Raw genomic sequence first — 21,312 nt, 5'->3', positions numbered from 1 at the left:
AGGGTCCGCTGGACGGGTGAGTATATCCATATTTTTTATTTTAATTCTTTATTTTTTACATGAATATGGATCCCAGGGCCTGAAGGAGAGTCTCCTCTCTTCCAGACCCTGGGAACCATACACTGGGAACTTCCGATTCCGATTTCCGATACCACAAAAATATCGGAACTCGGTATCGGAATTCTGATACTGCAAGTTTCGGCCGATACCCGATACTTGCGGTATCGGAATGCTCAACACTACTCTCGACATTAATGTTTCTGTGAGCAGGACAAGGTGTCCACCACCTTAACTTCTTCCACGCTGACATTGTACTTGGCCACCAGACAAGGTGCTTTCAAGGATTCTCTGTCCTGCCATGGTTTAATCAGGTTAACATGGTAAATCTCGTAGGGCTTCCTCTTCCCTGGTTGGTGGATTTGATAGTTGACTTCACCAACTTTTTCTACCACCTCACAGGGGCCCTGCCACTTGACCAGGAACTTGCTCTCCACAGTAAGCACCAATACAAGTACTCAATCCCCTGAGTTGATTTGTCTCACCCTGGTTGAACTATTATACACTCTGGACTGTGCTTCCTCTGCCTTGAGGAGGTGCTCCTTCATAATGGATATCATGTTGTCCATCCTCTCTTGCATCTGGGCGATGTGCTCTACCATGCTTTTTTGGAATGTAGTTTCAGCTTCCCAGGACTCTTTCGCCACATCCAGCAGTCCTTGAGGGTGTCGGCCATAGAGTAGTTCAAATTGGGAGAAGCCTGTGGAAGCTTGGGGAACTTCCCTGTTGGAGAACAACAAGTAGGGAATGAGACAGTCCCAGTCTCTGCCGTCCTTCTCACTGCTTTCTTTAAAATAGCCGTCAAGGTTATGTTAAACCTCTCCACCAGTCTGTCAGTCTGGGAATGGTATACTGAGGTTCTGAGTTGTGGAATCTGCAGTGTCTTGCACAACTCCCTCCTGACCTTCAACATGAAGAGGGTCCCTTGACCTGTCAGTTTCTCTTTCGGCAGACATATATGGAGCAGGTCCTGAGAGATCCATTTTTCAGAGGAATTTATTAAGGTATCAGGTATCAGGTAGCATAATCCCAGACCACCAATATATATTTATGTCCTCCTGCAGACTTCACCAGGAGTCCCACTAAATCCAATGGTACTAGACAACTGCGGAAGTGGGCCGTCGGGGAGGCTGGCATGACAGGAATGACAATACATCAAAATTTATCTGTAACACCCAGGCGAGTAGAATCTCTGGAGGATCCGCTCCTGGGTTTTATCTGCCCCCAGATGACCAGCCAACACATGGGAATCAGCCATGTCTAACACCCTGAGTCTATAGGGCCCTTGGCACCAGTAACTACTCTATCACTTCACCTCTTGGCTTGGTTACTCTCTAAAGCAGATCCCCATTCATATCAAAATGAGAGTACCAATTGTCGGCCCCCAGCTCTGGAAGCAGCCATTTAACACTGTTACAAAGCACCCCTGTAAGAGTTAGGTCCCTGAGTTGGATAGTTCCAAAGTGTCATTGGAACATCTTCAACTCAGGAATGTTAGCTTCATGGTATGCTACCTCACCCTCATCACCAATAAGAACACACATGGGAAACTCGCCCGCTATGGCCTGTGGGTATGTTTCTTTAGGGGCGAACTGGCTGTTGTTCGAGATCCCAGATGTCCCTGCTTTTCCCCACATGTCCCAGAACAATGCAAAGTCCTGTCCTACTATTATGGGGTGCAAAAAGTCCTTGACAACACCCACTTCCAGACGCAGTGCCCCAGTTTGTGCTTACATTGACCTAGACAACAGAATAGTTCTTAGTGTTCCCATAGATACACCAGACTCCAGAGGCTGGCAAATTTTTGCCTGGGGGCCAAGCACACAGCAGTGGCTCATGAGTAGCGTCCCATCCTTAAAAGAGTTGTCAGATCTTAAACTACATGTCTACAGTCACTATGTGTGAATCCTCATATCATGCTCACTGTGCGCTGTGAAGATTCTCTAGTGCTGGTGCCGGGAACAGGTGGTATTGTGACCGCAAGCATGTGATATATATATTCCCAGAGTCCTCACAAAAAAGAAAAGAAATCTGCACAACTGTACAACCTACAGTGCAAAAACGTGTTGATGGTATTCACCAGTCTAGTTTTCAAACTTTTTTGGGACATCTTCCATGGGAGAATGGGAACAGGGGTGCAGGAATGACGATGGCCATTTTGCGCGAATGCACACACAAACGCACAGCCCCACTGTATAATGACACACACAGGAAAACACACATAGGAAAACACACACATATCAAAACACACACACTCACATAGGAAACACATACACACACAAAGGAAAACACACATGCACACACACCCAGGAAAACACACACACACACCCAGGAAAACACACACAAGCCCAGGAAAACACATACACACAGGAAAACACACACACTAAGGAAAACACACACCCAGGAAAACACACACAAACACACCCAGGAAAACACATACACACACGCCCAGGAAAACACACACCCAGGAAAACACACATATATCACTGAGAAAGTCCTCAAGATGGACCTGTTGTGCCGTGACTTCCAGTGTTACACCCAGCCGAGCTAAGATCTCATCTTTAAGTTTGTCACACTCTTTGGCGTCTTGTTGGGCAAAATCAAAGTATGCCATCTGTGGCTCCCTGGTAAGATATGGTGCTAGCACCTCAGCCCACTGCTCCGGTGGTAGTCTCTCACGGTCCACCAAACTCTCAAACATGGCCAGGAATACCTCAACATCATACCCCGGAGTCATCTTTTGCAACCATATCTTACAGTTTTCCTCACCTGGTTTTGTTGCTTTGGCCTGGAGGTGGTGTGGCTTCTCTGACACGGATGGCCTCTGCCAGGAGCGTCATCTGTTCGTGATGCTGTAGTTGCTGCTGCTGCATTAACAGCTTGTTGGTCTCCTACTGATGTAGATTGGCCATTACCAGCTGTTTAATTAGCTCCTCCATGGTTGCAGGCTGTGCTTGCACTGCTACAGCTGCCTTGACCCAAAACATGTAGTTTACAGCCAGCAATCACCTGTCTTTTGGGATTTCTACCTGCATTCAAAGCAACACTTGTGAAGGATTAGCTCTGCAGTAGATGCTGGTTCACACACAGGACTTATTTCATTGGTTCAAAATAAATAGGTGGTTTATTAACCCCTTTACCCCAAGGGTGGTTTGCACGTCAATGACCAGGCCAATTTTTACAATTCTGACCACTGTCCATTTGTGAGGTTATAACTCTGAAACACTTCAACGGATCCCAGTGATTTTTACACTGTTTTCTCAAGACATATTATACTTCATGACAGTCATAAAATTTCTTTGATATTACCTGTGTTTATTTGTGAAAAAAATGGAAATGAACGGAAATTTTGAAAATCTCGCAATTTTCCAACTTTGAATTTTTATGCCCTTAAATCACAGAGTTATGTCACACAAAATACTTAATAAGTAACATTTCCCACAAGTCTACTTTACATCAGCACAATTTTGGAACCAACATTTTTTTTTCTTAGGGAGTTATAAAGGTTAAAAGTTAAACAGCAATTTCTCATTTTTACAACACCATTTTTTTAGGGACCACATCACATTTGAAGTCACTTTGAGGGGTCTATATGATAGAAACCCAAGTGTAACACCATTCTAAAAACTGCACCCCTCAAGGTGCTCAAAACCATATTCAAGAAGTTTATTAATCCTTCAGGTGTTTCACAGGAATTTTTAGAATGTTTTAAAAAAATTAACATTTAACTTTTTTTCACAAAAAATTACTTTAGCTCCAATTTGTTTTATTTTACCAAGAGTAACAGGAGAAATTGGACCACAAAAGATGTTGTACAATTTGTTCTGAGTATGCTGATACACCATATGTGGGGGTATCAAGGAATGTAGTATATACAACCTGTAACATTATACTTTTCAAAAAAGGCATCCAGTCCCCTCTTAAATTTAAGTAGTGAATCACTCATTACAACATCATACGGCAGAGAGTTCCATAGTATCACTGCTCTTACAGTAAAGAATCCGCATCTGTTATTACGCTTAAACCTTCTTTCCTCCAGTCGTAGAGGATGCCCCCTTGTCCCTGTCTCAGGTTTATGATTAAAAAGATCATCAGAAAGGTCTTTGTACTGTCCCCTCATATATTTATACATTAAAATAAGATCACCCCTTAGCCTTCGTTTTTCCAAGCTAAATATCCCCAAGTGTAATAATCTATCTTGGTATTGCAGACCCCACACAGTCCTCTAATAACCTTGGTCCCTCTTCTCTGCACCCGCTCTAGTTCAGCTATGTCTTCCTTATACACCGGAGACCAGAACTTCACAGAACTTCACAGAAATTGATAATGTAGAGCTGTAAAAATAAAAAATCATATTTTTTCACAAAAATGATCTTTTCGCCCCCAATTTTTTATTTTCCCAAGGGTAACAGAAGGAATTGGACTTCAAAAGTTGTTTTGCAATTTGTTCTGAGTTTGCTGATACCACATATGTGGGGGTAAACCACTGTTTGGGCGCATGGCAGAGCTCAGAAGGGAAGGAGCGCTGTTTGACTTTTCAATGCAAAATTGACTGGAATTGAGATGGGACGCCATGTCACATTTGGAGAGCCCCTGATGTGCCTAAACATTGAAACCCTCCACAAGTGACACCATTTTGGAAAGTAGACCCCCTAATGAACTTATCTAGATGTGTAGTGAGCAGTTTGACCCACCAAGTGCTTCACAGAAGTTTATAATGTAGAGCTGTAAAAATAAAAAATCATATTTGTTAAGTGTTGAGTTCCTGCTGCTGCACAGGGGGAATCTCGAACCACCTCCGCTATGGTCTCCCATTCTTTTTTCAGCCGCAGTGGATCCTGCTCTGTGGAGACGTCGGTCCCAGCGTCTGGCTCAGGCAGATACTGTGCCCTTGGTTACTGCTCATCTTCCAGGCTCAGCCATTGTAACCAGCACTGTTCTGCGGCGAGTCATATGGCGTCTTGTTTTTTGTGGTACGAGTTGACGTTTTTATTGGTACCATTTTCGGGAACGTGACATTTTTTGATCACTTTTTATTCCGATTTTTGTGAGGCAAAATGAACAAAAAACAGCAATTCGTGAATTTCTTTTTTGGGGGGGGCGTTTATACCATTCCACATTTGATAAAATTGATAAAGCAGTTTTATTCCTCGGGTCAGTACGATTACAGCAATATCTCATTTATATCATTTTTTTATGTTTTGGCGCTTTTATACGATAAAATCTATTTTATATAAAAAATTATTATTTTTGCATCACTTTATTCTGAGGACTATAACTTTTTTATTATTTTGCGGATAATGCTGTATGGTGGCTCGTTTTTTGTGGGACAAGAAGACGTTTTCAGCGGTACCATGATTTTTTATATCCCTCTTTTTGATCGCGTGTTATTCCTCTTTTTGTTCGGCGGTATGATAATAAAGCTTTTTTTGCCTCGTTTTTTTTTCTTTTAAGGTGATCACTGAAGGGGTTAACTAGTGGGACAGTTTTTTAGGTCGGGTCATTACGGACACGGTGATACTAAATATGTGTACTTTTATTGGCCCCGATCGGCCGCGCTCCCCCAGTGAGCAAGGCTGATCGGTGATGACGTACTATCCCATCAGTGGTCATACGGGCCAATACCACCTCGACGGGATAGTACGTCAGATGTCAGAAAGGGGTTAAAAAAAGTTCATAAAAATAAAGCAGCCTCTTCAAGGTAAGCAAAGGTATCACAGAACATAAATGGAAAATAACAAGTCCATATAACACACATGCTCAGACGTTTAAATGTCAGTCTTTTCCTCTCAGGCTCCAGCAGGGTCTGAGTAGCCCATGCAAGGCTTCCTCATCTTGCAAAACACACAGACCAAGTGAGATAGCCCCAGCTACCTTAAATCATACTATCCAAGACCTGGACTGGAAGTAAGTGGTCAGCTGATTCCACCTAGCTCTTTAAGTTGCTCGTAAAACCTAGATCCATAATCCAGGCTCATAAAACACCTCTCAGCAGTAAGTGTGCTGGAACCTGTTTCTTCAGGTCCTACATCACCAAGACTTGGCATCTCAGACACATACCTCCTATCCACAGCCTGTCCAGCTGCCACCTTACACTGTGTATTGGTATAATTTTCAGGTGTCTACTTACTTTGGCAATATAATGTACCGTATTTTTCGCTTTATAAGACGCACCCCAAATTTTGAGGAGAAAAATAGGAAAAAACTTTTTTTTAATAAATTGGTGGGGCGTCTTATAATCCATGCGTCTTATTACTTACCAGGGGTTGTGGCTGCAGTGGATCAGGGTCCCAGGGTCGTTGTTGGAGGCAGGAGTCTAGCATTGCTGCAGGCTGGGATGAGGGGGTCTGCAGGGGGGCTCCGGTGCTGCAGGGGGGCTCTGCTGCTGCAGGGGGGCTCTGGTGCTGCAGGGGGGCTCCGGTGCTACAGGGGGGCTCCTGTGCTGCAGGCTGGGATGAGGGGGTCTGCAGGGGGCTCCGGTGCTGCAGGGGGCTCTGGTGCTGCAGGGGGGCTCTGGTGCTGCAGGGGGGCTCCTGTGCTGCAGGCTGGGATGAGAGGGTCTGCAGGGGGGCTCTGGTGCTGCAGGGGGGCTCTGGTGCTGCAGGGGGGCTACGGTGCTGCAGGGGGCTCTGCTGACATTTTGTGAAAGGCCAAAGCCCCCGGCAGTTCGTCCATGCTTTCCTGTGCAGTGGACTTCGGGAAAATGGCCGCCGGGAGGCGGCTCATGCGCAGATGGAGATCTTGGGACCAAGATCTCGAGAGATGAGATCTCAGCGCTGAAATCTCAACTCCCGAGATTCTGGCGGCCATTTTCCCAGAGTCAGTCATACAGGAAAGCATGGACGAACTGCTGGGGGGCTCTGGTCTTTCACAAAATGTCGCCAGAGCCTCCCGCAGCACTGGAGCCTCCAGCATCACCCGAGGCAGCAGTGGACAACCGCGGCAGTGGTGGCGGGCGGCAGCGGCGGCGGACACCCCCTCATCCCAGCCTGTAACGGTAAGCGGTACATCCGCTTTGTAAGATGCACCCCCATTTCCCCCACAAATTTGGGGGAAATAAAGTGCGTCTTACAAAGCGGAAAATACAGTATGTGTGATAACCAAGCAACAGTTATACAATATTACACTATCCATTAAGTGGCAAAAATTCTACCTATACTGTAGGTGTCTAGTGGGTTAAGCCAATGTATGAATGGGGAGTCAGCAGTATTAAGACCAGTTATTTAATGAACACACAGAACAGTCCTAAATCACTATTAACTGATTTAATATATCTGACAACCAGAGATGTTATCAGTAGCTCCAGTAAATATTTAGATTTTAAACAAGGGAATTCTTTTTTATGTTCTAATTTATTTGTTTATATAATGTCACATGACCGATGCCACGTGTAGCCCTTTACATAAATAAAACTGTAACACCCATGGTGCAGCAATAGGTGTACATGTTTAGATACAATTGTACACATAATATCTTTGCTATTGTTAGATTTAAATATAATTTATTAATTGGATGTTTCTGAATCTATATATATAAGAGGCATATACTCGCTAATCCTGCCCCCTGCACAGTAGCTCCACCCCCCACCACATCACCACACATAATCCTGCCCCCCCACCCCATTACCACACACAATCCCGCCCCCCACCACATCACCACACACAATCCCGCCCTCCACCACATTACCACACATAATCCCGCCCCCCCACCACATTACCACACATAATACCGCCCCCCGCACATCACCACACATAATCCCGCCCCAACACATCACCACACTATTGTTATTAGCTTCATTTTAAGTTAATTTACCACCTGTGTAAGCGCTATTGAATGTTGTCATTATTTACTTTAGTTTAATCACCAGCAGCATTAATTAGATAGCAATGAGCGTGCCGAGCGTTAGCTGGCTGGAAACATCTAGTTTAATAATATGACATAAGTAAACTGCTCTTAGGAACTTTACATACATTTATGTACTGAAAATGTTCTAATAAATGTAAAGTAAATTGACTTAACACTGAACAATATTGCTTCAGCCAAGAAATCTTTAAATGGCATGTGTAAGTACAAAAGGATTGTCCAAAACCAGCTCAGGTGCTCTATGCACTATTGGCATGGCCAAGCAAACAATTCAGTCCACATCTTCCCACCACATGTTTTCTATCTGCACTCTTCTTTGGCTTTTGTATAGCCAGAACTATAACGCTATGTGCACACGTATAATGGTCCTCTGTGGATTTTTCCACAGTGGAATTGATAAATCTGCATGGCAAAAACGCTGCGTTTTTGCTGCAGATTTACCACGGTTTTCACTGCGGTTTTACACCTGCGGTTTTCTATTGGAGCAGGTGTAAAGCCGCTGCGGAATCCACAGAAAGAAGTGACATGCTGCGGAATGTAAACCGCTGCGTTTCCGCGCGTCTTTTTCCGCAGCATGGGCACAGCGTTTTCTGTTTCCCATAGGTTTACATTGTACTGTAAACTCATGGGAAACTGCTGCGGACCCTCAGCTGCGGAAACGCTGCGGATCCGCAGCAAAATCCGCAGCGTGTGCACATAGCCTTAGTGAAGGAAGAGGAGGGTAGAGATAAATCAAAAACAAGTACTGTAGGTGTGAATGTGAATTGAACTTATCTGCCATGTCTAAGGTTCTCTGGGCAGTTTTGCTTAGTTTTGACTCACTTGGTGATGTTGTTTTTCAAACCTCTGTTTTTCGTGTACATGTTTTATAGACAGATACCCATTTTAGTATATAGTGCTGTTCACTAGTGTTGAGCGATACCTTCCGATATCGGAAAGTATCGGTATCGGAAAGTATCGGCCGATACCGTCAAAGTATCGGATCTAACCCGATACCGATACCCGATCCCAATGCAAGTCAATGGGACGAAAATATCGGAATTAAAATAAACCCTTTATACACTTGTAGGTTCATTCTACATGAAGGAAAACAACTAAGAATAATGTAGGATGTATTGGGGGACGTGGCGGAGATATTAAAGGCACAGAGGTTTAGCCCAATGTAATAGAATAGCAGGATTTTGCGTTTTTTTTTATGACGTTCGGCGTTAGAAAGAATTTGACTATGTTAATTTTTTTTTTAATGTCAGATATTGATGTTTCACTGCTTCCACGCCCTTCACCTTTTTTTTTACTTCTCCCACGCTTTCTTCTTAATTATCCTCATCATCAGCTTCTTTGACATCAACTTCTTCACCTTATTCATCTTCTTCTTCATCTTCTACCTATTATTTTTTGGGTTACATTGTTCATATTGTTTTTAGTTTACTATTATCTTCATCATATTCTACTTCTTCATCATATTCTTATTTGTGACAGGCATTCCCGTAGTTGTTATCTATAAAAGTTTGAAGATTACACCTTCCGTTCTGCCTGTCACAAAACAGTTACATTTGTCCGCGTTCAGTTTGGCCTGCAGCATCAGGCTTTATCCAGGGGCACCACGAGGAGGAACGGACTCACCCCCATACACTGCTTAGTCTTCTTCTGCTTATAATTTACATAATATTTTTTGCTCTGATATTTTGTGTTATGCTTAATGTCCTTCTGCTCTTTGTTCTGCAGCCTCTTGTTCTTCTGCTTCTCGGTCTTCCAGGTCGTCGTCGTCTCCAGGGTCGTCGTCTCCGGGGTCGTCGTCATCGGGGTGGTCTCCGGGGTCGTCGTCATCGGGGTGGTCTTCAGGGTCATCGTCTCCAGGGTCGTCGTCATCACGGTGGTTGTCGTCTCTGGTGTCGTCGTCATCTTAGGGGTGGTCTTCCGGGTCATCGTGTTTAGTCTCTTGAACTTGGAAATGTAGCAGAAGGTACAAGAAGGCTGAGAAAATGCCGAGAACCAGCTGATGGAACTGGAACTCGGATGGCTACCCGAAGGTCCAAGAGCCAATGGAACGACCGAGGACCAGCTGACGTTACTGGAACCCGGTTACTAAGCAGGAGGTACCTGTGCTGAAAGCACTACCAAGGACCACCTGACGTTGGTGGAACTCAGATACCCAGAGGGAGGCACCTAAGCCAAAGGCTCTGCCCGGAACCAGCTGACGGTACTGGAACCAGGATGGGGAGCAGAAGGTACAAGAGCAAAAGACACTGCCGAGAACCAGCTGACGGTGCTGGAACCCGGATGGGTAGCCGAAGGTCCAAGAGCCAATGGAACTACCGAGGACCAGCTGACGTTACTGGAACCCGGTTACTAAGCAGGAGGTACCCGTGCCTGAAAGCACTACCAAGGACCACCTGACGTTGGTGGAACTCGGATACCAAAGGGAGGCACCTAAGCCAAAGGCTCTGCCCGGAACCAGCTGACGGTACTGGAACCAGGATGGGGAGCAGAAGGTCCAAGAGCAAGTGTCTGCGTGGCTTTTGCAGGACACGTTGCCGGCTGCACAGCAGGGGAACAGCTGGCGGTGCTGGACCCCACTGACACATTGGCTGGTGTTTTTCTCTGTGCAGCTAGCACATCTGGGCCCCAACTGGCGGTTTGTTAGAGCCCAGGGTCAGCAGGAGGAGGAGGAGCAGGAGCAGGGGGAGGGGAGTGTAGGCCGAAGCCTGCACTGGCGGCAGCTTTGGGTCTGTTGTGTCTGCGTGGCGGTCGCAGGACACGTTGCCGGCTACACAGCAGGGGAACAGCTGGCGGTGCTGGACCCCACTGACACATTGGCGAGGTGTTTGGCTCTGTGCAGCCAGCACTTCCGGACAGCAACTAGCGGTGTTGGAGCCCGGGCTCTGCAGGGGGAGCAGAGTGTAGGCCGAAGCCTACTTGAACCAATTTCAAAGGTAACCTTTAACCCCCCCTCAGGGGTTAGAAAGTAGAAGAGCCACAGCTTATGCAGCAGTAGTGCTGCACAAGTCAAAGGTTGCTCTTTTAATTTGGCTCCTTGCACACGCTGAATGAAACACGTATAACATTTAGCCCTTTATACACTCAAACTGTGTTGGAGGCGCGAGTTCCCTTTGTAATGAGACGCAGCACAGATGTCAAGAATCCCACCTTGGTGCTGGGTGCAGCCTCCTGAGCGTTGTTATTTGCTGTACAGGAGTCTGCGCTGTCGTGTTATCCCCTGGCCTAGCGCTGTTAGCGCTGCCCATCTTCTGACATCATTTAATGTCGGCCGGTGCGGTTCGCGATGACCATGAATCCCAGCCCCGCAGTGTCTTAACATTGTAAAAACACTGCGGGGCTGGGATTCAGGGCCTGGCGCAGCACATATGTTGGCCTCTCACACTCGGGTCCTTACACCCGCTTCAGACTGTGCGGCGTCATCTGATCCCTTATCGCATGCCACGGCCATGAAGCCGCACAGTCCGAAGAAGGCGGAAGGAGAGGAGGGACAGGCGAACTGATGCACTGATCCTGCCCATCAATCACACCCTCGCAGTCCCAATAAATAAGACACCGAGGGGCGTTGTGTGGGTCAGGGCGGCCGCAGAGGCGCAGCCAGCCAAACAATGATGCCAGAAGACGGGCAGCGCTACCAAGGGGGTTGCAGCGTGTCATTACAAAGGAAAGTCACACCACCGGGACGGTTAAATGGTCACACAGAGGACACATTGCAGACGTGTTTTCAGTTCCACATGTGCGAGGAGAATACGTTTCTGAGCCACCTTGCACACATGCAGCATTACCGCTGTACAAGGTGGCTGGATAACGTAAAAACGCCTGGGGGAGGGGGGACAGGTTCCCTTCAATTTCAGTTCTTGTGTCTGCGTGGCTTTTGCAGGACACGTTGCCGGCTGCACAGCAGGGGAACAGCTGGCGGTGCTGGACCCCACTGACACATTGGCTGGTGTTTTTCTCTGTGCAGCTAGCACATCTGGGCCCCAACTGGCGGTTTGTTAGAGCCCAGGGTCAGCAGGAGGAGGAGGAGCAGGAGCAGGGGGAGGGGAGTGTAGGCCGAAGCCTGCACTGGCGGCAGCTTTGGGTCTGTTGTGTCTGCGTGGCGGTCGCAGGACACGTTGCCGGCTACACAGCAGGGGAACAGCTGGCGGTGCTGGACCCCACTGACACATTGGCGAGGTGTTTGGCTCTGTGCAGCCAGCACTTCCGGACAGCAACTAGCGGTGTTGGAGCCCGGGCTCTGCAGGGGGAGCAGAGTGTAGGCCGAAGCCTACTTGAACCAATTTCAAAGGTAACCTTTAACCCCCCCTCAGGGGTTAGAAAGTAGAAGAGCCACAGCTTATGCAGCAGTAGTGCTGCACAAGTCAAAGGTTGCTCTTTTAATTTGGCTCCTTGCACACGCTGAATGAAACACGTATAACATTTAGCCCTTTATACAGTCAAACTGTGTTGGAGGCGCGAGTTCCCTTTGTAATGAGACGCAGCACAGATGTCAAGAATCCCACCTTGGTGCTGGGTGCAGCCTCCTGAGCGTTGTTATTTGCTGTACAGGAGTCTGCGCTGTCGTGTTATCCCCTGGCCTAGCGCTGTTAGCGCTGCCCATCTTCTGACCTCATTTAATGTTGGCTGGTGCGGTTCGCGATGCCCATGAATCACAGCCCCGCAGTGTATTGACATAGTTAAAACACTGCGGGGCTGGGATTCATGGCCTGGCGCAGTACATATGTTCGCCTCTCGCTTGGGTTCTTACACCTGCTTCAGACTATGTGGCGTCAGCTGATCCCTTATCGCATGCCACGGCCATGAAGCCGCACAGTCTGAAGAAGGCGGAAGGAGATGAGGGACAGGCGAACTGATGCACTGCTCATGCCCATCCAACACACCCTCGCAGTCCCAAGAAATAAGACACCGAGGGGCGTTGTGTGGGTCAGGGCGGCCGCAGAGGCGCAGGCAGCCAAACAATGATGCCAGAAGACGGGCAGCGCTACCAAGGGGGTTGCAGCGTGTCATTACAAAGGAAAGTCACACCACCGGGACGGTTAAATGGTCACACAGAGGACACATTTTAGACGTGTTTTCAGTTCCACATGTGCGAGGAGAATACGTTTATGAGCCACCTTGCACACATGCAGCATTACCGCTGTACAAGGTGGCCTTTAAAACGTACAAACGCCTGGGGGAGGGGGGACAGGTTCCCTTCAATTTCAGTTCTTGTGTCTGCGTGGCTTTTGCAGGACACGATGCCGGCTGCACAGCAGGGGAACAGCTGGCGGTGCTGAACCCCACTGACACATTGGCTGGTGTTTTTCTCTGTGCAGCTAGCAGTACCGGGCCCCAACTGGCGGTGTTGGAGCCCGGGGTCAGCAGGAGGAGGAGATGGAGCAGAGTGTAGGCCGAAGCCTGCACTGGCGGCAGCTTTTGGGTCTGTTGTGCCTGCGTGGCAGTTGCAGGACACGATGCCGGCTGCACAGCAGGGGAACAGCTGGCGGTGCTGAACCCCACTGACACATTGGCTGGTGTTTTTCTCTGTGCAGCTAGCAGTACCGGGCCCCAACTGGCGGTGTTGGAGCCCAGGGCTCTGCAGGGGGAGCAGAGTGTAGGCCGAAGCCTAATTGAACCAATTTCAAAGGTAACCTTTAACCCCCCCTCAGGGGTTACAAAGTAGAAGAGCCACAGCTTATGCAGCAGTAGTGCTGCACAAGTCAAAGGTTGCTCTTTTAATTTCGCTCCTTGCACACGCTGAGTGAAACACGTATAACATTTAGCCCTTTATACAGTCAAACTGTGTTGGGAGGCGCGAGTTCCCTTTGTAATGAGACGCAGCACAGATGTCAAGAATCCCACCTTGGTGCTGGGTGCAGCCTCCTGAGCGTTGTTATTTGCTGTACAGGAGTCTGCGCTGTCGTGTTATCCCCTGGCCTAGCGCTGTTAGCGCTGCCCATGTTCTGGCATCATTTAATGTCGGCCGGTGCGTTTCGCGATGACCATGAATCCCTGCCCCGCAGTGTCTTAACATTGTTAAAACACTGCGGGGCTGGGATTCAGGGCCTGGCGCAGCACATATGTTCGCCTCTCGCACTCGGGTCCTTACACCCGCTTCAGACTGTGCGGCGTCATCTGGTCCCTTAACGCATGCCACGGCCATGAAGCCGCACAGTCCGCAGAAGGCGGAAGGAGATGAGGGACAGGCGAACTGATGCACTGATCATGCCCATCAATCACACCCTCGCAGTCCCAATAACTAAGACAACGAGGGGCGTTGTGTGGGTCAGGGCGGCCGCAGAGGCGCAGGCAGCCAAACCATGATGCCAGAAGACGGGCAGCGCTACCAAGGGGGTTGCAGCGTGTCATTACAAAGGAAAGTCACACCACCGGGACGGTTAAATGGTCACACAGAGGACACATTTTAGACGTGTTTTCAGTTCCACATGTGCGAGGAGAATACGTTTATGAGCCACCTTGCACACATGCAGCATTACCGCTGTACAAGGTGGCCTTTAAAACGTACAAACGCCTGGGGGAGGGGGGACAGGTTCCCTTCAATTTCAGTTCTTGTGTCTGCGTGGCTTTTGCAGGACACGATGCCGGCTGCACAGCAGGGGAACAGCTGGCGGTGCTGAACCCCACTGACACATTGGCTGGTGTTTTTCTCTGTGCAGCTAGCAGTACCGGGCCCCAACTGGCGGTGTTGGAGCCCGGGGTCAGCAGGAGGAGGAGATGGAGCAGAGTGTAGGCCGAAGCCTGCACTGGCGGCAGCTTTTGGGTCTGTTGTGCCTGCGTGGCAGTTGCAGGACACGATGCCGGCTGCACAGCAGGGGAACAGCTGGCGGTGCTGAACCCCACTGACACATTGGCTGGTGTTTTTCTCTGTGCAGCTAGCAGTACCGGGCCCCAACTGGCGGTGTTAGAGCCCAGGGTCAGCAGGAGGAGCAGGGGGAGCGGAGTGTAGGCCGAAGCCTGCACTCGAGCAAGTTGAAAGGAAACCTTTAACCCCCCCCCCCAGGCGTTTGTAGCTGAAAGAGCCATTGTGTACAGCACTAATGCTGGAAAAGGTAAACTTAGCTCTTTTAATTATGGTCCTTGCACATGCGGAACCTAACAGTTATGAAATGTGTCCCCTCACAGCGTAAAACCGTCCGGTAGGTGGAACTTTCCTTTGTCGTGTGACGCAGCACAGCCATCATTTTTACCCCCTTGGCGCCGTGCGCCGCCTCCTCAGCGTTGTTTGAATCTGTCCCGGAGCCTGCGCTGTTAGGTTAGCCCTTGGCCATGCACACATGTTGCGGTGCCCGTCTTCTGACATCATTTGGTGTCAGGCTGGCTGCGCCTGTGCGGGTGCGCTGGCCGAGATCCCGCCTCGCAGTGTCGTCTAATGTAATCCCACCGCGGGCCTGTGATCCGTGCCCGTGCGCAGTGCATATCCTCGCCTCTCACTCCCCTCCCTACGGCTTTTTCAGACTGTGCGGTGTCACGGCCGTGGCATGCTATTAGGGACCAGCTGACATCGCACAGTCTGAAGAAGCCGTAGGGAGGGGAGTGAGAGGCGAGGATATGCACTGCGCACGGGCACGGATCACAGGCCCGCGGTGGGATTACATTAGACGACACTGCGAGGCGGGATCTCGGCCAGCGCACCCGCACAGGCGCAGCCAGCCTGACACCAAATGATGTCAGAAGACGGGCACCGCAACATGTGTGCATGGCCAAGGGCTAACCTAACAGCGCAGGCTCCGGGACAGATTCAAACAACGCTGAGGAGGCGGCGCACGGCGCCAAGGGGGTAAAAATGATGGCTGTGCTGCGTCACACGACAAAGGAAAGTTCCACCTACCGGACGGTTTTACGCTGTGAGGGGACACATTTCATAACTGTTAGGTTCCGCATGTGCAAGGAGCACCACGAAAAGAGGCACTTTTTCCCTTTGCATCATTACTGCTGCACAAGGTGGCTCCTTCAGTAACAAACGCCTGGGGGGGGGGGACAGGTTCCCTTAAAGTAAACTTGTTGTGACTGCGTGGCGGTCGCAGTACACGTTGCCGTATACACAGCAGGGGAACAGCTGGCGGTGCTGAACCCCACTAACACATTGGCGAGGTGTTTGGCTCTGTGCGTACAGCACTTCTGGACGGCAACTGGCGGTGTTGGAGCCCAGGGACAGGTGGAGGAGGAGGAGGTTGGAGGAGGTAGGAGGGATTGCCACACACACAGCAGGGGAACAGCTGACGTTACTGAACCCCAATAACAGAGGAGGGACTGTTGACTGTGCGTACAGCACTTCTGGACGGCAACTGGCGGTGTTGGAGCCCAGGGACAGGTGGAGGAGGAGGAGGAGGTTGGAGGAGGTTGGAGGAGGTAGGAGGGATTGCCACACACACAGCAGGGGAACAGCTGACGTTACTGAACCCCAATAACAGAGGAGGGACTGTTGACTGTGCGTACAGCACTTCTGGACGGCAACTGGCGGTGTTGGAGCCCAGGGACAGGTGGAGGAGGAGGAGGAGGTTGGAGGAGGTTGGAGGAGGTAGGAGGGATTGCCACACACACAGCAGGGGAACAGCTGACGTTACTGAACCCCAATAACAGAGGAGGGACTGTTGACTGTGCGTACAGCACTTCTGGACGGCAACTGGCGGTGTTGGAGCCCAGGGACAGGTGGAGGAGGAGGAGGTTGGAGGAGGTTGGAGGAGGTAGGAGGGATTGCCACACACACAGCAGGGGAACAGCTGACGTTACTGAACCCCAATAACAGAGGAGGGACTGTTGACTGTGCGTACAGCACTTCTGGACGGCAACTGGCGGTGTTGGAGCCCAGGGACAGGTGGAGGAGGAGGAGGTTGGAGGAGGTTGGAGGAGGTAGGAGGGATTGCCACACACACAGCAGGGGAACAGCTGACGTTACTGAACCCCAATAACAGAGGAGGGACTGTTGACTGTGCGTACAGCACTTCTGGACGGCAACTGGCGGTGTTGGAGCCCAGGGACAGGTGGAGGAGGAGGAGGTTGGAGGAGGTTGGAGGAGGTAGGAGGGATTGCCACACACACAGCAGGGGAACAGCTGACGTTACTGAACCCCAATAACAGAGGAGGGACTGTTGACTGTGCGTACAGCACTTCTGGACGGCAACTGGCGGTGTTGGAGCCCAGGGACAGGTGTAGGAGGAGGAGGAGGTTGGAGGAGGTAGGAGGGATTGCCACACACACAGCAGGGGAACAGCTGACGTTACTGAACCCCAATAACAGAGGAGGGACTGTTGACTGTGCGTACAGCACTTCTGGACGGCAACTGGCGGTGTTGGAGCCCAGGGACAGGTGGAGGAGGAGGAGGTTGGAGGAGGTTGGAGGAGGTAGGAGGGATTGCCACACACACAGCAGGGGAACAGCTGACGTTACTGAACCCCAATAACAGAGGAGGGACTGTTGACTGTGCGTACAGCACTTCTGGACGGCAACTGGCGGTGTTGGAGCCCAGGGACAGGTGGAGGAGGAGGAGGTTGGAGGAGGTTGGAGGAGGTAGGAGGGATTGCCACACACACAGCAGGGGAACAGCTGACGTTACTGAACCCCAATAACAGAGGAGGGACTGTTGACTGTGCGTACAGCACTTCTGGACGGCAACTGGCGGTGTTGGAGCCCAGGGACAGGTGGAGGAGGAGGAGGTTGGAGGAGGTTGGAGGAGGTAGGAGGGATTGCCACACACACAGCAGGGGAACAGCTGACGTTACTGAACCCCAATAACAGAGGAGGGACTGTTGACTGTGCGTACAGCACTTCTGGACGGCAACTGGCGGTGTTGGAGCCCAGGGACAGGTGGAGGAGGAGGAGGTTGGAGGAGGTTGGAGGAGGTAGGAGGGATTGCCACACACACAGCAGGGGAACAGCTGACGTTACTGAACCCCAATAACAGAGGAGGGACTGTTGACTGTGCGTACAGCACTTCTGGACGGCAACTGGCGGTGTTGGAGCCCAGGGACAGGTGTAGGAGGAGGAGGAGGTTGGAGGAGGTAGGAGGGATTGCCACACACACAGCAGGGGAACAGCTGACGTTACTGAACCCCAATAACAGAGGAGGGACTGTTGACTGTGCGTACAGCACTTCTGGACGGCAACTGGCGGTGTTGGAGCCCAGGGGCAGGTGGAGGAGGAGGAGGTTGGAGGAGGTAGGAGGGATTGCCACACACACAGCAGGGGAACAGCTGACGTTACTGAACCCCAATAACAGAGGAGGGACTGTTGACTGTGCGTACAGCACTTCTGGACGGCAACTGGCGGTGTTGGAGCCCAGGGACAGGTGGAAAAGCAGAGGAACACAATGTAGGCCGAAGCCTGAGAAAGTCGAAAGGGAACCTTTAACCCCCCCCCCAAGGCGTTTGTAGCTGAAAGAGCCAGCTTGTGCAGCACAAAAGATGCAAAAGGAAAAGGTGGCTCTTTTCATCATGCTCCTTGCACACGCAGAACTAAACACTTATAAAATGTGTCCCCTGCAACCGTAAAACCGTCCCGGAGGTGGGACTTTCCTTCGTAATGTGACGCAGCACAGCCGTCATTCCTACCCCCCCGGCGCCGCGCACCGGCTCCTCAGCGTTGTTTTATTCCGTCCCGGAGCCTGCGCTGTTATGTTATCCCGTGGCCAGGCACACTTAGCGCTGCCCATCTTCTGACATCATTTGGTGTCAGGCTGGCTGCGCCTGTGCGGCCGCGCTGGCAGAGAGCCCGCCTCGCAGTGTCTTCTGATTTAATCCCACTGGGGGCCTGGGATCCATGGCCATGCGCAGTGCATATCCTCGCCTCTCACTCCCCTCCCTACGGCTTCTTAAGACTGTGCGGTGTCACGGCCGTGGCATGCTATTAGGGACCAGCTGACACCGAACAGTCTGAAGAAGCCATAGGGAAATGAGTGAGAGGTGGAGGTTCAGATATGCACTGCGCATGTCCATGGATCCCAGGCCCCCAGTGGGATTAAATCAGAAGACACTGCGAGGCGGGCTCTCTGCCAGCGCGGCCGCACAGGCGCAGCCATCCTGACACCAAATGATGCCAGAAGACGGGCAGCGCTAAGTGTGCCTGGCCACGGGATAACATAACAGCGCAGGCTCCGGGACGGAATAAAACAACGCTGAGGAGCCGGTGCGCGGCGCCGGGGGGGTAGGAATGACGGCTGTGCTGCGTCACATTACGAAGGAAAGTCCCACCTCCGGGACGGTTTTACGGTTGCAGGGGACACATTTTATAAGTGTTAAGTTCTGCGTGTGCAAGGAGCTAAACAAAAATAGCTACCTTTTCCTTGTGCAGCATTACTGCTGCACAAGGTGGCTCTTTCAGTAACAAACGCCTTGGGGGGGGGGGGGGACAGATTCCCTTACATTTCAGTTGTTGTGTCAGCGTGGCGGTCGCATGACACATTGCCGGCTACACAGCTGGGGATCAGCTGACGTTACTGAAACCCAATAACACTGGGTCGTATGTTTTGACTGTGCAGACGGCACTTCTGAGCCTCAACTGGCGGTGTTGGAGCACAGGAATTTAAGTTCAGGTGGTAGAAAGATGAACACAACAGGAGACCTGGATAACGTATACAGTGACCTAATTATTTAATCAGGAAGAGGAGTGGCAAATTCCTGCGAGATCCAGGCCTTGTTCATTTTCAGGAAAGTAAGCCGGGCAACGTTATCGGAGGATAGTCGCATGCGACGGTCAGTTAGTACACCACCTGCAGCACTAAAGACACGTTCCGATAATACACTGGCCGCAGGGCAAGACAGCACCTCCAATGCATACTGGCTTAGCTCTGGCCATGTATCCAGCTTTGAGACCCAAAACTTGAAAGGGGAAGAGCCGTCTGGGAGTACAGCAAGAGGGCAAGACATGTAGTCTGTCACCATCTGACGGAACCGTTGCCTCCTGCTGACTGGAGCCGTCTGTGATGGTGTAGACTTTTGTGGGGGGCACAGAAAACTGTGCCACAGTTGGGCCATACTGGTCTTGCCTTGGGCAGAGGCACTGCTTCTGCTCCCTCTTTGTGCAGAGCCTCCACCACTGCCTGGACGCACTGAGCTGCTTTGGAATGCACTAGCAGCACTTCTCTCAGTTGGAATGGAGAAGATGATGGAATTGACCAGTGTGTCTTGGTACTCCCGCATTTTTCGCTCACGGTTCAACGGTGTGATGAGGCTTTCTACGTTGTCCCGGTAGCGAGGATCGAGGAGGGTGAACACCCAATAATCAGACATGTTGAGAATGTGGGCGATGCGGCGGTCGTTTCTCAGGCACTGCAGCATGTAATCCACCATGTGCTGCAGACTGCCAACTGCCCAAGAAACGCTGTCCCCTGCTGGAGGCGTGATCTCTGCCCGCTCGTCATCACCCCACCCTCGCTGTACACACTGAGTACTGGACAATTCGGTAACTCCCTCCTCTGGACGGACGTCTTCCTCCTCCATTGACTCCTCCTCATCCTCCTCACAAACTGTCCCCTGCCTAAGCGTTTGTGAGGAACCACGTGGCGCTGACTGTCCAGAAGATGATGGAAATGGTGAATCCTCATCCTCCACCTCTTCCACAACATCATCCCTTAGCGCTTGCAGTGATTTTTCAAGCAGGCAGATAAGGGGGACAGTCATGCTGACTAGTGCATCATCTGCACTCGCCATCCGCGTGGAATAATCAAAGGGACGCAAAACCTGGCAGACGTCATTCATAGTGGCCCACTCTGTGGTTGTGAAGTCTGTACGGCGCTGAGTGCGACTTCTTTGCGCCTGAAGCAGCTGGTACTCCATTACAGCTTGCTGCTGCTCACACAACCGCTCCAACATATGTAACGTGGAATTCCACCTGGTAGGTAGGTCACATATGATGCGATGTTCCGGCAGGCGGTGTCGGCGCTGCAGAGCCGCAATGCGCGCTTTTGCCGTGCTGGAACGCCGCAAGTGAGCACACTCTAGGCGGACCTTGTGCAGCAGTGCATCAAGATCCGGATAGTCCCTCAAAAAGCTCTGCACGACCAAATTGAGCACATGTGCCAGACATGGGATGTGAGTGAGGTTGCCGAGGCCCAGAGCTGCCACCAGATTTCGGCCATTATCACACACTACCATGCCTGGCTGGAGATTCGCTGGCACAAACCACACATCGCTCTCCTGCTTGATGGCATTCCAGAGCTCCTGCGCTGTGTGGCTACGATTCCCCAAAAAAATTAATTTCAACACGGCCTGTTGACGTTTGGCCACGGCTGTGCTCATGTCGGTCGTAACAGGTACACGTTCATCACGGGTCCATGTGGAGGTGGACTGTGACGGCTCCTGCAGCGATGATTCTGAGGAACTGGTGTAAGAGGAGGAGTCAATGCGTACAGAATGGATTCCTGCAATCCTTGGAGTGGGCAGGACACGTCCTGCGCCACTC

This window comes from Ranitomeya variabilis, chromosome 2, assembly GCF_051348905.1.
Source record: "Ranitomeya variabilis isolate aRanVar5 chromosome 2, aRanVar5.hap1, whole genome shotgun sequence".
In the NCBI taxonomy this organism is placed as follows: Eukaryota; Metazoa; Chordata; class Amphibia; order Anura; family Dendrobatidae; genus Ranitomeya; species Ranitomeya variabilis.
Note: the sequence above shows the minus strand (reverse complement) of the source record.